Source organism: Lissotriton helveticus, chromosome 8 (genome assembly GCF_964261635.1).
Source record: "Lissotriton helveticus chromosome 8, aLisHel1.1, whole genome shotgun sequence".
NCBI classification, from domain to species: Eukaryota; Metazoa; Chordata; class Amphibia; order Caudata; family Salamandridae; genus Lissotriton; species Lissotriton helveticus.
The window spans coordinates 399700590-399718810 of record NC_136069.1 but is presented as its reverse complement, the minus strand read 5'-3'; the positions used below and the strand labels follow the sequence as shown (position 1 = coordinate 399718810).

Sequence of the window (18221 nt, the reverse complement as noted above, 5' to 3'; positions counted from 1 at the left end):
AAAAAAGGACCCCTTGTCAAAAATGTTCCTATATTCGACATTGGTCTAATTACCATAACAAACCCCTATCCTGATAAAATCATCTCGCCTCCTATTCATGTTGAACTAGTCAGTCAATGGAATTACTTGCAAGAAATGGGGCTTTTACCACCGCAAAAGTGTTCAGTTACTCGATTAACGTCGGTAAAACAGCTCATGACAGTGGCCTTTTAGCGAGATATTGACCTACCCAGAAATATGTTTTGTTGTCATGTGGGAGCAGGCACTGTTTCGACGGCTTGTATGCTATGCTATGCAGCAGGACTCAAATATGTTATGAGCAAGACATGTCAATGAGGTCTTGGCGGCCGACAGAGCTGAAGGGGGATGTGAGGTTGATGAGGACAAGAAGGCGATGTTTGCCTTTTTATGTGATTTAGAAGTTATCATCAACAACGTGAACAATGTCAACCTGTGTGCTGCAACGAAGTCTAAAACCTAATTCAGCATAATGTTAAAAGTGCTTCAGATTTAGGGGGTGTGGGAAATCACACTCAATTTAATGAGATTATGCAATGTTTCATAGAGTTCACTCGCAGAAATCACATGTAAAAAATGAACATGAGAGGGTACCTTGTGCTCGAAAATCACTGGATATACCAACAGAATGCTGGTTTAAGGAGGCACTCATTTCTGTACAACTAAATCTCCAGAGTCTCCTTTATTGCCTCGGTCTAATTAGCTGGCAAATAAAGGAGAGGGTAGCATGTCAGTACCAAGAATTAGAATCTGAAGATTGGCAGGATATTGAACAATTGGTTGTTTTAATTTAGAAGATGTACTTCAAGATTTTGAAGGCCTTGATAAAGCAACTTGCGTCGTGAGACACGTGTTGTCATGGGCATCAACTGTTGGGTGTGTTATCACTTTCAAAAGTAGTCTTTGTTAGCAGTAAAAATATTTAACCTGTCAAGGGAAAGAATAAGATGTCTTGCCTGAGTACGTGTTTTACTAAGTTGAGAATAGGAGTGCGTGCTTCTTTTATTATAGATCACATGATGTCTGCAGGAGAAACGTTGCCTTCAGACCAGATTGTTAGATACTAGATAGAATTCCTTAGATTGTTTGATGGTTGTCAATTTGGTGGCCTTGTGAGATTAATAGTCTTGCGAGTCGTTCTTTGGTGTGTGCAATGACTACTGGCAATGGTGATTTCTTAAGCAAGTAAATTGCATGTTTGAACCTGCTTTGCTTGGGTTGGTAAACAGCGTTTACAACAATTCTTTTTCTCCACGGGGAATCACAACCCGTCGTTATCACGACAGCGTTGTGATTCCAAATACCATTACTCCGCAAGTTGGAACAATGACTTGCGGAGGTGGGGGGTGTTGGATTTAAAATCCAACACCTTCCCTAGTGTCCGCACAGACTGTAGTTGGAATAGTAAATTATACTATTCCAACTTCCAGCAACCCCCCTCCGCAAGTCGTTGTTCCGACTTGCGGAGTAATGGTATGCGGAATCAAACGTAGTCGTGATAACAACCGCGTTGTGATCCCCGCGGAGAAAAAGAATGCGGGATTTCCACATATATTCGCTTGGGTTGAAGGCATCTGCGGCGTTCATTGTATAGGAAGTTGATTTGGCTGCTGAGATAAATTTTCTTCTTGTGAATTTCATGTTTTTCAGTTTTTTCAGATAGCCCTAGGAGCTTGCTTTATGCATTTTTCTTTTCGCTGATGGCACACCCACCTTTGGAGAGTTAGTTGTCGGCTTTATTTGGGGAGAGGGACAACGCTATTCTATTATTCTTTTAGACCATCCATCAATTACTTTACACTATCTATTGATAAGGACTTATTTGGATTTCATCCACAACTGTCTTGATCAGAAGTACCGAAAACCGCGGTCTTGTTTTGATGAATTAGCTTATCCATGGTGTGTGGATGTTATGCGTTTAATAAGGAACAGCATTGCAATGTGATCTGATTGAAGGTGCTGCCAACATTTGTGTAGGTTCACATTTGTTGTGAGCTATGCAGATGGTGTCTGAGAGGCCAAGATGATAGCTATTTGACTCTCAGAGAGAGATGTCGATATCATTGATGGATAAGCAGATTGTGCAGTCAGTGCATTCTTTCAGTGAATTCTTCAATAAAGACATTGCAGTTTTCAAGATGTTTGTTGGTGCAGCTAAAGATTATGGTGTTTAATGCATATATGGGTAAGGAGTGTCGTCAAAGGATGTTGTAATTTACAAGCAGCATATGTTAGAGAAGCAACCTTAGTATTCAATTTCATAAATCTCCTGGAGTAAAAAAGCTAACAGTCATGAAATGTTTCCTTGAATTTTTAATGGTCCCTAGAATTTCCGATATTTAGTTCGTCCTAACTTTCATTGCATTAAATCCTCCTCATTGGTACGGTTCTGTGAAAAACTAAAGTATGTATAAGCCTCAGTTAATATGTGTAATTTTGACAAATATTAACTATAGTTTGACACCTCAAACTATAGTTATGATATCAAAAACCAAGTGGTCCAGTCGTGTTTTTATTTTCCAACCAAGCATACGCATTTACAATTTCATTCAGAGATCTACCTCAACTATCTCTGAATTACTCAAAATGTTTCTCCCAGAAAATCTACATTTATGTACATATTTAAATACTATGAATCACTATTCCTTCCCTGAAAAAAGCAAAAGAGTGATGTTGTGTTCTATTTGTATCTGTAGGGGGTATTCTCAAAAAGACTCCAGTGAAATCCCCTTGTAGGAAACTGATTCTTAATTTGGAATTATCATGGTAATTGGTTGTTGCAATAGCAATTTACACGTCATTTCCTATTTTTCAGACCACAATTAGGGTCTCACGTAGAACTGATAGGAAATTATGCTTTTTCAAATTATTGATTCCTGTGATATTGAAGTTTTTGAATGGGAAATTCAGCATGAGGGATTATCACATCATTTTAAAGATGTGTTTTACCCATTTCTGGTGATGTAACATCTATTTAAAATGATACAGGGTTATGAAGTCAGAATATATTCTTATCTTAATCATGACTCACAAACAATATATATGTGTTACTTTACAGATGTTAAGCAGAGGGGTCACTTGAACAGTGACTGTATTTGTAGTGGATTCTACTCCCAGAAAGTTTTCAAGATAATGCAAGGAATTTTTACGTACTTATTTTATGAATGGACACACAAATGTAATTAAAATACTTTAATTAATGTCCCAAAAATCGAACTAACATCACTTCCTCCATCATAGTGAATTTCGTTCAAGAAAATCAAAAGCTATTGAGTACTCTATATTGAAGTAAACTAATGATATTGGGAGGGGTTTCAAAAATGTTAAAATGTCAAACCAAAGGTACATGTTTTGCCGTAAGGTATTTAGTTTAAACTATTTTGTGAAGTTTTTGGTTTTAGAAAATTTACAAATCACTACAACTCACTTCTATCATGGCCCAATAAAGTAAAAAAAATTCACTTGGCTCCAAGTTAGGGTCTATCAGTTATCCCAGCCTCTTCAATTGTGACAACCAGTAATATTACAAAAAGGCAATGTCCTTTATGTTTGTGATGTGTTAGCTTCTTGCGGCTTACATTAAATGGCAACTTTTAAATTGCCTCCCACATGAGCCAAAGCTACATAACAGCAAGTATTAAAACAAGTGAATATAGTTATTGTTAGGTATTCCCTATCAGATAGAGCAGAAGTATCCAAGAAAATTATCTAGTAGTGTGTTTGATGGTTGATTGAGGGCTTCTCCAGAAATATCTGGTTTTCCATTCCTGTTATCACTTTAAAACTACACCTACACTTATTTGAAGTACTAGAACGTTAAAACGATTTTAGTATCTCATTTCATAAAAGAAATGTACAGATATAAACAATAGTGTTTTACCATCTTTTTTAAATAAAGTCAGTCAGGCATTGCTGCAAATGCTGCCATCTTTTTTAAAACTCAAACAATCCATATTAAATAGTAGATAAAATACATAAAGTGCAACACCCTAGGAAATAATTAATAAGTGCATCTAGGCTGTTAGGTAAAGCTTTCTTTAAGTCAAGATATTCCTGACCTTTAGTCTTTTCCATGGGAGATACTTGCGCTAGAGTCATCCTAAGTAATTTTAATTTCTCAGGAAACTGTTCGATGTAAGAACTATCTTCCATAGAAATCAACATCTATCTCAACCAATTTTCAATTTTTAGTGCTTTCATAACATTCTCTCGAATTACTTTTCTAATAGCCCGACAACTATTTTAACTATTTGGTTAATAGGCTGAAGAAAGTCTGCTCCCTTCTATCTATCTCTCTCTGGTCTTTTGTTTGTCATACATTTTAAAATTACCTAATATATTGTAGTTCTTTAAGCTGCCAAACTTGATTGGGTCAAAAAGCGTCATGAGCTTGCTGAAATAAAGGATTGTGTGCCACATTATCAGTATGAAGTGGCTCGTTTACACTCAGAGGGGAGAGTGTTTTGTGGTTAAATATATATATATATATATATATATATATATATATATATATATATATATATATATATATATATATTTCCGCTCACTTCCCACCTTCCTTCAGAGCACTCTTCGGCGGGTGCGGCAAGCGGCTGTGGGAATCCGCTAACACATACAGCTCAAAGTCCTCGCCCCAATCCAGTGGCAAAAATGAACCGCACTCACACGGGGGAACGTTTTAGGTAATCGCTTCTTTAATGGTATATAAACAGACGCGTTCCGGCTGTAAGCCTTCGTCGGTGTTTACTGCACCAGGAAGTTACATCACAGAAATAGTGTCAGTGCAATTGTGGACACAAAGAAGGGACTAATAACCCCAGAAAAATACGAGTGACATATTGGAATTCGTATTTTGCTAAACCTCCTTCCAAATACGGACTATAGCATGCACAGGGTTCAAACAACATTTAGCCGTGTATCGGCATGTCTCCCAGTAATTATCCTACTAGGAGTTTCCCGCGTCAGGTTACTTAACGTATTACGCATATATTGCAATAATCACTTTTCGTTCAATAACCAACTCATATGTAAAACCTGTTCTGCAGGAATTATACATCTAGCCGTGTATCGGCAACAGTCCCTTCTGCTATTAACTCGTCCCACACTGCACTCTTTCTTATTCAGGGCAAAAAACATACAAACATATCCTATTACATATCCAATTCTTTAAACGATACCCTCATATCAGTTTCATATAGGTTACTTCAATATCTTAAATACAGTAGCTAAGGTGAAACACCATGTCTAATCCTTTCTATGGGAAGCCTCCCATATTTCATTTCATATAAACCAACACCGTACTCTAATGCAAAATTACAGAATCAAACACTGAATTTTAAAATCTCAAATTCCAAGAACCACAAAGGTCAACAATTCCATTATTTGGTTACAGTCAATGCTACTAAATGCATATGATAAGCTATCGTATCCCATCAGTACTTCCTATCAATTTAGTGCACACCTATTTCAGTTCATTTGCCTAGATGGACCAGCAAATCCTCCCCACTATTCATGCCACCTGGGTGTTTGGTTCTTAAGTCGATTATGTACCTCGATTCGAGGCGACGTAGCTTACGTAGCCGGTCACCTCCCCTGATGTTGAACGGGACAAAATCCAGTCCAAAAAACTCCTAGTAGGATAATTACTGGGAGACATGCCGATACACGGCTAAATGTTGTTTGAACCCTGTGCATGCTATAGTCCGCATTTGGTAGGAGGTTTAGCAAAATACGAATTCCAATATGTCACTCGTATTTTTCTGGGGTTATTAGTCCCTTCTTTGTGTCCACAATTGCACTGACACTATTTCTGTGATGTAACTTCCTGGTGCAGTAAACACCGACGAAGGCTTACAGCCGAAACGCGTCTGTTTATATACCATTAAAGAAGCGATTACCTAAAACGTTCCCCCGTGTGAGTGCGGTTCATTTTTGCCACTGGATTGGGGCGAGGACTTTGAGCTGTATATATATATATATATATATATATATATATATATGTATATATTTTTTTTTTTACAAATATATTTAGGGGCAATAATGAATGTTTTTAGCCATAATTTGCTCTGTAAAGTTACACTTTTGCAAGGATTGAAAATGCCCTCAAAATCCTTAGTTGAATTCAGTGGTGCCTACTTAATGTCTTCATTTGCTGATTACTAGATTTACTTAGTGCAGAATTGCTAAAAAAAAACAGGCATGACCTCTATTTCTCCAACTATGCACATATGCACAATAGCTTGTGTCTCTTTATCCCCATACTGATTGGGGAACCTAATTTCTTCATTGCTGCTTTCTTTGTTCTGAGATTTCTGTGTGATGTCCTCACCACTAGAACTCAAACAGCCTCGTCCTTCTTCAGGACAAAACCCCACACTGTTACGTTGTTTATTAAACAGAGATTCTGTTTTTTCTAATAAAGTGCAGAAACAGTAAGTGATAACTAACAATGTCAAGTGGGAAGGATGTTGTAGATGTGATCTTATTCCACAGTGCTGGAAGCAGGATAGGTTGCATTAACATCCATCTATTATAGGCTTTGGTTGAGGACATAAAACGCCACAGAAACGTGGCTTCAGGAACACTCTGAACCTGATCTGGTTCAAGCGCTCCCACCCGGTTATCAACTACTTCGCCTAGACCGTAAAAAGGGTATTGGCGGTGGCCTGGCAGTAATCCATAAATCAGATTACGTTGTTACTAGCACCCCTATAAACTTTCCGGACTGTGAATGCCTTCCGTTTTTTATAAAATTCAGCGCCACACATACCGTCTCGGGTATACTTATATATCGTCCGCCAGGACCACAAGGACAGTTTCTTTCGGATCTCGCCTCAATAGCGGCAAATCTTGCAGTCAGCTCTGCCAACTTTACTATCTTAGGCGATCTCAACATCCACCTAGACGACCCAAATGACTCTATAGCCAGAGAACTTTCCTCTAGCCTAATCGCCCTCGAATTACACCAACGCGTTACTGGGCCCACCCACCAAAAAGGACACCTTTTAGACCCGGTCTTTAGCAACTGTAAAAACCTCCATGTTGGAATTCCCTCCCCCCTTCCTTGGTCTGACCACTTCCTCATCCCACTCACCTGGACCCTGCCCCTTCACCTCCTCCCCAAACCCCCGACAACTCAACGCTCCCGCAACTGGTCCAAACTCCCTTTAACTGAGTGGCAGGATCTCCTTCAAGGCACTAAACCCATTAACACCTCCGCTCCCACTCTAGACAATGAGAACTACAACAACTGGATCAGCAGTGCCCTAGACACAGTACTACCACTAAAAAACTCCCATCCTAAAAGGGGCAATCCTACAGCCCCGTGGTATACGAGTGATCTACGTGAGGCCAAACGTGTCTGTAAACGACTCGAGAGGAAGTGGCGCCTCAGTTACCTTCCAGCAGACAAAGCAAGCTATCGAACGGCAATCAAAAACTACAAAGCAAATATCCATCTAGCTCAGGCTAAATACTTTGAACTCAAGATCGAGAAGGCAGCCTCCAAACCTAGGGAGATTTATCAGATAGCAAAATCCCTTTTTCAACTTCCTGAGGCCCCAAAACATCACAATAACACTCAGACCCACTGCGAGGAAATAGCTGAGTATTTCCACCAAAAGATAGAAACCATCAACTCCTCTTTTCCCCCCACCGTTACCCTGATCTCAGACTCCGTCAACATAGACCACATGACGGCTCCCTCCTGCGTTCTCAATAGCTTTCCCCCACTAGAACTTACCAAACTGGAAAAACTCATGAGCCAGATTAAATCTGGATCACCCATCGACCCAGCTCCTCCCAGCGCTCTCACCCAGATAACCCATCTGATCTCGCCCACCATACAAGACCTGCTCAACTCATCCCTCCAGACTGGTACTGTTCCACCTCCATGGAAAAGGGCAATGGTTAGAGCTCTATTAAAAAAGCCCAATCTGGATCAATCCAACCCCGCTAACTATAGACCTATATCCCTTCTGCCATGGCTTAGCAAACTTCTCGAGAAGCATGTAAACATCATTCTCACTGACTTCCTGGAAGCCAACAACATACTAGACCTCTCTCAGACCGGCTTCAGGCCCCGTCATGGTACGGAGACTGCACTTATTGCAGTGACGGAGGAGGCACGGAGGATCTTGGACGATGGCGGGTCCACAGCCATCGTCCTACTCGACCTAAGTGCCGCCTTCGACACTGTCAATCATAACATCCTACTTCACCAGCTTAACAAAATAGGAGTGTCAGGCACAGCACTCATTTGGCTGAGGTCTTTCCTTACGGATAGATCCTTCCAGGTCTTTAATTTAATTTAATTTAATTATGTGCTTATATAGCGCTGGAATCACTCCCGAAGGGGTACCTCCGCGCTTCGACCGCTGCGAAACCCTTCCTGGCTTCCCTGAGAGATGGTCCCTTAATGGGTATCTCCAGGGTGAGACCAGGCATCCCCGGCGGTCTGGTGGGGCCGTTAGTGAAGATGAGGCAAGCTAGTGCCCAGAGTTGCCGAGTGTGATCGCTGATCAGAGTGGGCACCGAGGCGAGAGAATTATCGAGTCCGCTGACCCTGGTCCAGAAACCTGCCGCGTCGGGAATCGAACCCTGGTCCCGGGCCGTCCTCTTCTCTCGGGTCTGCCGCCTCTAAACAGTGAGCCACACTACTCCACTACTCTTTGAAAGGGACTTCACCTCAGCCAGTAACCCCCTCACTTGTGGAGTGCCTCAGGGCTGCTCCCTGAGCCCTACCCTTTTTAATGTCTACCTACGCCCCCTAGCTGATGTCGTCCGCCCATTCGGGGTGAAAATTGTCACCTACGCGGACGACATGCAGCTAGTGGTAGCACTGGACCCCCCCCTGAACTCTCATCACAGATTACATATCTGCCTTGAAGCCGTCGCTGCTTGGATGTCTAGCTCTTGTCTCAAACTTAACGGGGACAAAACAGAGATAATGCTCCTTGGAAATAACATCTCGAAATCCATCAATCCCATCTGGCCTCTCTGCTTAGGAAGCCCCCCGCAACCCAAGGAGCAAATCAAGAGCTTAGGCATCTGGCTCGACCACACTCTAACCTTCAACTACCAAGCCACCAAGCTTGCTGCCACCTGCTTCGGGCTGATGAGACTTCTCCGCAAAATCCTCCCCCTCCTTCCGTTCCATTCAAGACGGATTATGGTTCAAGGCCTGATCCTCTCCCGTCTCGATTGTGGAAACGCCCTATGTCTGGGGGCCCCACAATCTACACTTAACAGACTCCAGGTCATTCAAAACTGTGCGGCAAGAATCCTCCTGGATATCCCCCGCCGAACTTCAGTCAGAGCCAGACTGAAGGATCTTCACTGGCTCCCGGTGAGATCCAGAATTGAATTTAAGAGCATGTGCATCGCACACCGATCCTACTGGGGTACAGGCCCCTCTATTAACTCCCCCCTGATGAAAGCCTATCTACCCTCCCGCCCACTCAGGTCTACAACCTCCCACCTCGCCTCAGTACCACGCATTAGGAAGGCCAGATGTGGAGGCCGCTCGCTTTCTTACAACCTGGCTAGGATCTGGAACTCCCTTCCCCTCCCTATCAGATCAGAACCTAACCTTCTCACCTTCCGTAAACTATTAAAAACTTGGCTCTTCAGCAAAATTCCAATCTAACTTTCCACTCAGCTTCTCTTACTCCAGCCTCTCCAGCCCAACTCACTCTTTTCTATAGCGCTGGGACGCCCCTGGGTAGCCAACGCGCTTTACAAATCATCAATACAATACAATACAATACATACATATCTGTCACTCCTGAGATACAGTGAACTCCAGTGAAGCAGTGCATCAGAGTAGAAGAGTATTTTGCAGCAAAGAAGATAGGCAGCTGTATGTACATGGAAGTCATGGAGGGGGCAATTTAACCTGTTCATATTAGGAAGACTGCTTCACAAAAGGGCTGTGTGAAATGAGCATGGGAATGGATTCTGACCTTCAGATCAAGGTGTCCTAGATCTTTGTACTTCATTCACTGCTTTCATGCCCAATATGCCGAATTCCTTTGGTAATGCCGAACCACTTAAGGTTCAATTTCCCTTCATTTAATCAAGTGAGAAAAATGCATACATTATGTGTTATTCTGGTTGGGGTGAAAACTCTTGACGAATTGCTGGGAGACTATCACGTCATATGAAGCTGTCACATGGGTAGGTGAGTTTCTTCCTGTTTTACAGATGGATGTTTTCCCAATTCTTTATGTTCACCACAGAATTAAAATAGCAATATTGAAGTCATAAGCCTGTAGCATAACTTGGGTATTTATGGCTTTCAGGACCATTCACAAGTGGTTGAGTGTGAGTATTATTTTCTCTACATTAAATTATGCATTAGAAGATGTGTCCATTTGCTGAATTGACACACATGATGTGTAGCCTGTAACACCCTCTGAAAATCTTGTTCACTTTTATCCTAATGTTCATTTGTTTTCAATCACAGGTCTCTGTCTGTCTGCCTGGGCAGTACAACAAGTACCGGAGCGTACTGCTGCTAGCCCTAACTTATTGCCAACATGCGGTTAGTGTGGTAAGAGAACTTTTTTAAATATTTGCTTCTGAACTGTATTTTCATCATAATTGTTATGATCCACCCCAAAAAATATACCTCTCCATTAAATCAGCTGAATTCATTAGAAGATTTGAAAAATGTTCAACCCATGTCACAAGGAAGTCTCCAAATAAATATTTTCATACATTGCCCACGCTGCCTGTTAATATTTTGCTATTGTTATGTGATGTAGGCATCTGAGTGCATGCATAATTTTGGTACTCATATAATTGTGACATTTAGCTGACTGGATTGGAATGGCTAGATTGGAAAGGCATATTGTATAGATGGGTGCAGGGATGGACCTTTCATTCTAAAAATCCTTAATATGAATGCTGAGTCACAGTGCATTCTACAGTAAAACTATCTTATCTGCATGATATATTGTTAGAAATGAGGTTCTGTTTGGCAGAGGTATGCACCCTGTCCTAGCAGGAACCACAATCCTAGTCAGGGTAATTCATATACACACCATAAATTAACCTGTGCTCACCCTCTGGTAGCTTGTCACAGAGCAGGCAGGCTTAACTATGTCACATGATCAAGATAGGCCTTGTGTTTCTTAAGTTGTCTTGTCGTTTACACACAATGAATTTTGACAACCATTTACACTCATGTAAATGCAGGGTAATATTCTCTGAATCTGCATTGTTTACATCTGAACTTTATAAGCACTCTATCATGATACCTTGAACATTCAGTCTGAGGGATACAGTTCACTGCGGACATGTCATATTAGTTATTTGTCTGGTTGGCAACACTGCTATTCAACTAGAATAAATAACGGTGGTCCAAACAATGGTTGCGACATTGCCACCTGGGTTTTATTGTTATAAATACACAGCCACATCCTTGTTTCGATGGAGGAGCCCTCAACTGACACTGTGAGGTTACCACTTGTTGGAATTTCAGCGCAGCATATTCCTGCGTACCAACACAAGGGATGTCCAGCTCTACCCCAAGACGGACAGCCTGATGACACTTACCCAAAGGTAACGGGGAGTTAGTCCACCTGGTAGTGATTTGGCAGATTACCCACCCTAGGCAAGACCAGTTTAGAGAGCGCTTGTTAGCAGTACAGTTATACCCAGTACTTCTACGCCTGCAAATATACAATGTCTTACCTCAATGGTGGAAATTATCATTCTTTCACGGTTCTTATAATGCTAATTATGTGAATCTGTTTCAGTCTACTCATAATCGCAGTGCACATGTTTTATGCAATAACCACAACGCTACAATAAATATTGTAAAGCCTTGCTCAGTATTTTGTGTGCACATTTGTGTGCAGATCTTGGGTATGCACAAGAGTCCAAGCGAAAAGGTTTCAGATCTGTTACCACAATATCCTTGGGTATTACAGTTGTCATTTTCTGAGGTTGCACCACGTTTGTACTCTGCAAAGATAGGGATTTGGAAGATGCACTGTGAGCTAGCAGGACTATATGCCAACATCTCCTGAGAGGGTGTAGGGAACCAAACATGCACCATCCCAACATTTATGTTTTCGGCAAATGCACAGTTTTACTACACTTGGTACAAACTGTACGACAACTTAAGAGGCAATGTTCAAAGTACTTGTGCAACACTTCAAACAGTAGCACAGTGAAAACACCACAGAAAGACTCCACGCCAGTTTGGCAAAATAGATTATGATTTTATAAATAAAACAAGACCAAAATGACAGAAATCCATAAGTAGAAGTCTTGATATGAATTCTTAAATTTTAAATATAAAAATTGTACTTAGAAGCAATAAGCACCTATGGAGGTTATTTGGTAGTGCTGGACCTTAGCAAAGTCAAAAGTTCAGGCAGACAGTGATGGAGTGTTGGCCAGATACAGGAGGCATGCAAGTCCTGCTAAACAAGGTATCTTGTTTCTGGTCGTAAAATCTTCTAATGGTCCAGGCACAGGAGCACTCTTAGGGGTGACTTATATATAGTAAAAGTGGAGTTTAAGACTTGGCAAGGGGTTTTTAATGCTAAGTCAACGTGGCAGTGTAAACATTACACACAGGCTCTGCTGTGGCAGGCATGAGACATGTCTAAAGGGCTACATGTGTGGGGGCACAATCAATGCCGCACGCCCACTAGCAGCATTTAATTTACAGGCCCTGGGCACAGGTAGTGGACTCTACTAGGGACATATACCAATTGTCAATGTTACCGTGGTTAGGCGGAGAAGCAGTAATAATAAGTCTCACTGCAAAATAATAATTCAGAGAGGGTCAGAAAACCTTCTGTGAATGAATTTGAATTCAACAGCTTGCTATTAGCAGCCCCCTGCACTGTTTAGGACCTGCTGATATTGTGATGGTGGCTTGCAAGTGGCAGTAGACCTCCATCCATTCATTCTCATTTCCAAAGAGGAACCACATTTTTATATTTGGGACAGGTAATGGTTAAGCCTTCCTTAAGCCTTCCTTACCTTTATTTCTACAAAAGATTTCCTGATCAAATGTGCATCTTTGTTTCCCACATGGGCATTGAATAGGTGCCAAAGGTTTTTGGTTTGCCCCACATGTATGTACTCCACATGTGTGATGTACATATTTGACAGGACAGGAAAGGGCAAAAAACATGAGGACATGTTTCAATAAGACAGACATCTGTGCTGGTGATTGTCTGCTGTATTAGAACCATGGGTGTGCATGTACCCAGATAAACCTAACTCACCCATCTCAGGGATGATTCAACCGTTTTTCTTATACTGAGTGATAATAACACTTTGGCTAATTTCCTCATGTTTCAGTAAAGCTCCAAAGTCTGTGGTGGATAACAAAGGTCCTAACAAACAGTATTTCTACTCTTCTCCCAATAAACACAATACCCAACTCATGTGCCTGGGCACTGTGGAAACATTAAGAATTATGCTTTGATTTCACATTGAATTTTAGGATGGGGTAGCTGAGATATTTGGACCTGTAGTAAGCTGGTATGCTTGGAAATCTGAAAAGGAAGCTCCCAGAAGAGTTCAGAGAGGTGGCACTGGCATGACTCTACAGATTCATTCAAATCTCAAACTTGTAATCAAATCACAGAATTTCCTTACATTTCAATTGGGCATGTTCTGGATTTTGATACCCGGCATCCCCACACTTGTGATAAAAAGTGTATCCCAATTGTGTGAATAAGCCTGTCACCAGGGCAGGAAAGACAAAGAAATTAACTGTGGAAATGTCAAGAATTGTGCATTGAACTTACATAATTTCTTAGGATGTGGTTAGCTGATTTGTTGGGGCCCGGGGTCTGTCGACACCCAATCAAACCTATGCACCGCAGACATTTCTGAAAACTAGACACAAGGGGAAATCCAGAGTGGTGTGGTTTCCATGGATCTTATTGTTGTCTTACTGTCAGGCTTCTAAACTAGTTTGCAAATAGCTCCGGATGAGGATTTTAACCCACTCTCTCCATGTGATGGTAACATCTATGCTTGGTAAATCAAGGCAACAAAATAACTGTTTGGAGGAAAGTGGGCCTGGGAACAGAGGAACAAATACACAGGAATCGGCTGGGAATTCCTCAATAACTTCAGAATAACAGAAATGATGCAACCGATTTCTTGAGTTTCGAGCACGGGCAGTTTGAAGGAGGGTAGGTGAGTAATAGGTGGAACTGGGATCACACTGCCAGCTCTAAGTATAATTATGAAGTTATAATCACCCAAATTGTGTATGTCACTGTAACTGCAATACCCACCCTTAGGTGCTTAGCTGTTACCATCCAATCCACTAGACCTGATAGAAAGCATGGTGAACAGGGAGATCATGTCCCCAACATCCAAAATGTTGGAGTGGAAGGTTCTGCTAAAAAAATAAACAAATAAACACATTTTCCGTTTAAAGCAAAATATGTAGGGTCCCCACAACAGCAGGGGTCTGATTTCTAACACTCTGATACAAGGACTAATTTCATTGTAGCAACACTGAATTAGAGAACTGGTTGGAACGCAACCCTAACACAAACACATTGTGCAGATTTGAGCAGGTTGCGTTTTGAGCTTACTACCTGACCTGTAGATGAGTTCAGGTTCCCAGTTGCATTCCAGACAATCTTTCAATTAAGAAGAACATAGTTAAAGATGGCACTAAGAAATTGAGACGTGTCCTTTAAAATGTTTATTTATTATTCTCAGTCTATTGAATAAAGTATGAATGGTACTCATACAGAATGTGATAATAAAAGCGGCTTAACATGTTATGGTCAGCAAAAACAAGATGAATGTTTCCAACATCTTTAGAGAGTTTCTGGCATCCTAACACAATAAAGCTACTTGTAAGGACTATGCTAAATTCTTAGCTAAAACCTTAAATAGCATAGCTGTCTTTATAATTTTACTCTTTCTTTGGATGGATCGTACAGCATACACTTGAGTACCTGGCTTCACCCATTCCTTATCAAAGCTCTGTTGACCCTCGGTTAAAGTCCACTCTCTTCCCGCAGCTCCACTGTACCGTCTCTTGCCTCCAGACCCCGACCTCCTCCTTTGGAGGTTCAAAGCTGCTGCGCACTCCTGCGCCTGCTGCCAGCTCCAACTGGGACCAGACTGCCTGCAACCACTGTAACCTTTCTCAGCCGTTATTTTCTTAATTTGTCCCTGTTGTGCCACTGCTATTGTGCCCATCTGTGTCTTGCTCTAATTCCACCACTGTTTTTATTTTCTCGTGCCTGCCTGTTCCTTTCGCCGCTGCTGCCCCTGCGGCCCCTTCGCCTTGGAAATCCCCCCACCCGAATTCCCCTGCTCCCACCTTCCAGCCTCTCCTCCCTCCCACCTCCCCTACTTAATGGCAGCTGTTGCTCAGTCGCGCTGCTCGCGAGGGAAAGGGAAGCCCGTCTGCACCCGTCCGCAACCCGACTGCGTCCAGCGCCAGGAACCCTGGACCTCCCACTACCCATCACTACGATACCACCACCCTCCTCGCACTCAACCCTGGAAGACTTAGAGAATGCCAACAGGCCTCGCCAAACACAACCCATGGGCAGTTCTCCTGCCTTCACTGCTGCTAGACCCTCACCGCCACCCAGGCCTCCAACACCGCAGAAGCAAGCACCTGCAATGTCCTAAAATGCATCCTCCTCAACGTACACTCTGTACACAAACATGCCATGGAAATCTGGAACCTACTCAACTCTGAAGGAATATGGTTTCAGCTCTCTTGACTATCCCAGACATAATAATGACCTATTTTCCATATAGTGAAGGCATTCCTCGTATTATTTTGACTATCCCTGCTATGATATTTTCCTATCCTTGATGTATTGGGATCATCCTGGGTGTCTTCCATTTCTTAATACCTTTTTATTGATCATCTAAACAGCTTATATCGATGCACGGAGTTTATGAATGTTTGACACTATCCAACAACTCAATAATAATTACAGTAAGACAGTTTAGTTACTGCTGTGGATGTCTGTCAGCTGGCTGTGTCACTGTACTTTCCCCAGACTTAAGTAATGCGGGTATCCCAAATAAAGGTTTGGCTAACCCTAGTGTGAGAAAGTGGATTGTTAGTATGGGTGGATGGTAGTCCACCACCAGTAATAATGCCACTGTTCTTTTTGGGTCTGATAAAGGTTTTCATTAATTTAAGCTTGAAGTCAACCACTGGATGCTACAGCACAGAGCAGACAGGCTTATCTTAAAATGTACAAAGCATTTATAATTAACAAAACAGTGCAGTTAAAAACACAATGCAATTAAAATCCCACTCCAATTAATAGAAATAGAGAATAATTGAATGTATAAAATTACACAAAAATGCCAACAATTCCATTTGGGGAATCGTAGATTTTAGTTTTTTAAGTTTAAAATGAAATCATGCCAGCAAGTGTGAGTGCCAAATGCTGTCATCTGCTTGTGATTGACCGGTACCTATGTGGGATTTAAGGCCGACCGTGATGGAGCATAGGTTGGATACAAAAAAACAGGTTTGTCCTGGTTGGAAGTTTTACTTTCTGACTTGGGCTTTGAAATGAAAGTCAAAAATCCTGAGCAGGGTAAGGTAGAAGACTGTGGCCGAAAAGTGCTCCATGAGGCTTAATAGCCATCAGATGAGGCCCCAGTGAAGCCATTGACTTTCGACTGGAGTGGGAGAAATTCAAAATTCATGCCTAAGGAAGGTCTCATACTGACTGGCAACTTTTAGTGCCTTCTCCTTGTGAAGGTTTCTACCCTCAGACTTTGTCAGATTTTTGGAGCTCGAATTCCTACATTGGGGCAAGGTTAAAAGCTGTGGCCAAACAGTGCTCTACAAGGCCGAATAGCCTCTATGTGACATCCTGCTGAGACTGATTTGCTCTTGCGGAAAACTCCAAGCTGGAGCAATCTGAATCTTGTCCCAGCAGTAACACACCTTTATAGGATAGGCTTTGCAGGTTAGTCCCTGTGCCCCTGAGGTCTTCGGAGATAGAAAGGTTCTAAATGCCAGGTTTCTCATTCTGTTAGAAGGAGTACACTTTGACACAGTCAAGTGTCCCGGATAGTAAGTCCTACTTAGGGGAAACTTATTGATACATAAACGGATGGCTTAGGCCTGTCAAAAGGGGTTATTTTTAAAGGGTAAATTTGCATTTTTAAAACCGCATGGACAGGCTATAGTTTTAGGCCTGTAGTCATGTTTTCCACTGTCACTTTTATTTTGTAGGCCTTCAGTATGCTTTGTACCATATACAAGGGATTTTGTGATAACTTCAAAATGTCAATTAGGAGCATCGACAATTTTGACAGATTTGTAGGGGTAAGAGCAGAAGCTCTGAGCAATAGACAGCAGTGTCTCAGTGCACTGAGTCCAGAAACCAGAAAAGCTAAATAAATGGGGTAGCCACGTAAAAAGGGGCATTTTGTCACACCGGTGTACAATAGTGGCCTATCCATGACCTATTGCGACATTTATTTATGAATTTTATTTCGCATTATTTGTAACCTTCCAGTTACTCCAGAGTGCATGTTTTCCTGCAATTTTGCTACCCCCAATTTAATAGTGATGTAGACTGATATATTTATGACAATCTATTGAAAATGCCTGGCATACCATTATTGACAACTTGTATGTTTTCTTCACAAGTTGATAGCAGTCCTTGACAATTAATGGTTTCAGCTCCACCCCATACCCAGCTGGCATATTTAAAGCGAACTACATGTTTGCAGCTCTCTGTATATAAGAGTGACCCTGATTTAACCCCTTCCATGCTGGCCTGTTTCCGCCCCTGTGCGGTAAACAAAAGAACAGGGCGGGGCCGTGACGAACCCCAGCCGTCATCAGCACACGAGCGTCGCAGAGCGTGACGGCTGGGGTTCGTCACCAGCATGGAAGAGGTTAATAGTGATTTGCTTGACTTACTGGGGATATTCTTAACACAAATGTAGGTATTCTTGCCTAATGGTGGTGTGTGGTCACACTTAGCATAGCCATTCCCGGGATAATGGTAGGCCTGGTCTAATGGAATTTACTCTTGACATATTGCAGACCTTTGTGACATAATTGCAGTCATCTCTGACCAAAGGGTGACCTTGGCATATTGTGCCAATCCTTAGCAAAATTGTGGGTAATTGTGATATAAATATGGCAGTGGTCATTGAATCCAGTGCCATATGATAAAAACCTCTGTAGTTTGAAGACCATATGA

General features: G+C 41.8%; 1 protein-coding gene across 2 annotated transcripts in view; it reads left to right on the top strand.

The window, feature by feature from the left end:
• Window positions 1-18221, top strand: part of TRPC4 (transient receptor potential cation channel subfamily C member 4) — a 1462580-nt gene that overhangs the window by 375030 nt on the left and 1069329 nt on the right. For both annotated transcript variants that reach the window (XM_078657230.1, XM_078657231.1), the window contains exon 2: window positions 10484-10570. The gene's annotated coding sequence lies outside the window, so the exon portion shown is untranslated. The remainder of the gene's footprint in view (window positions 1-10483; window positions 10571-18221) is intronic.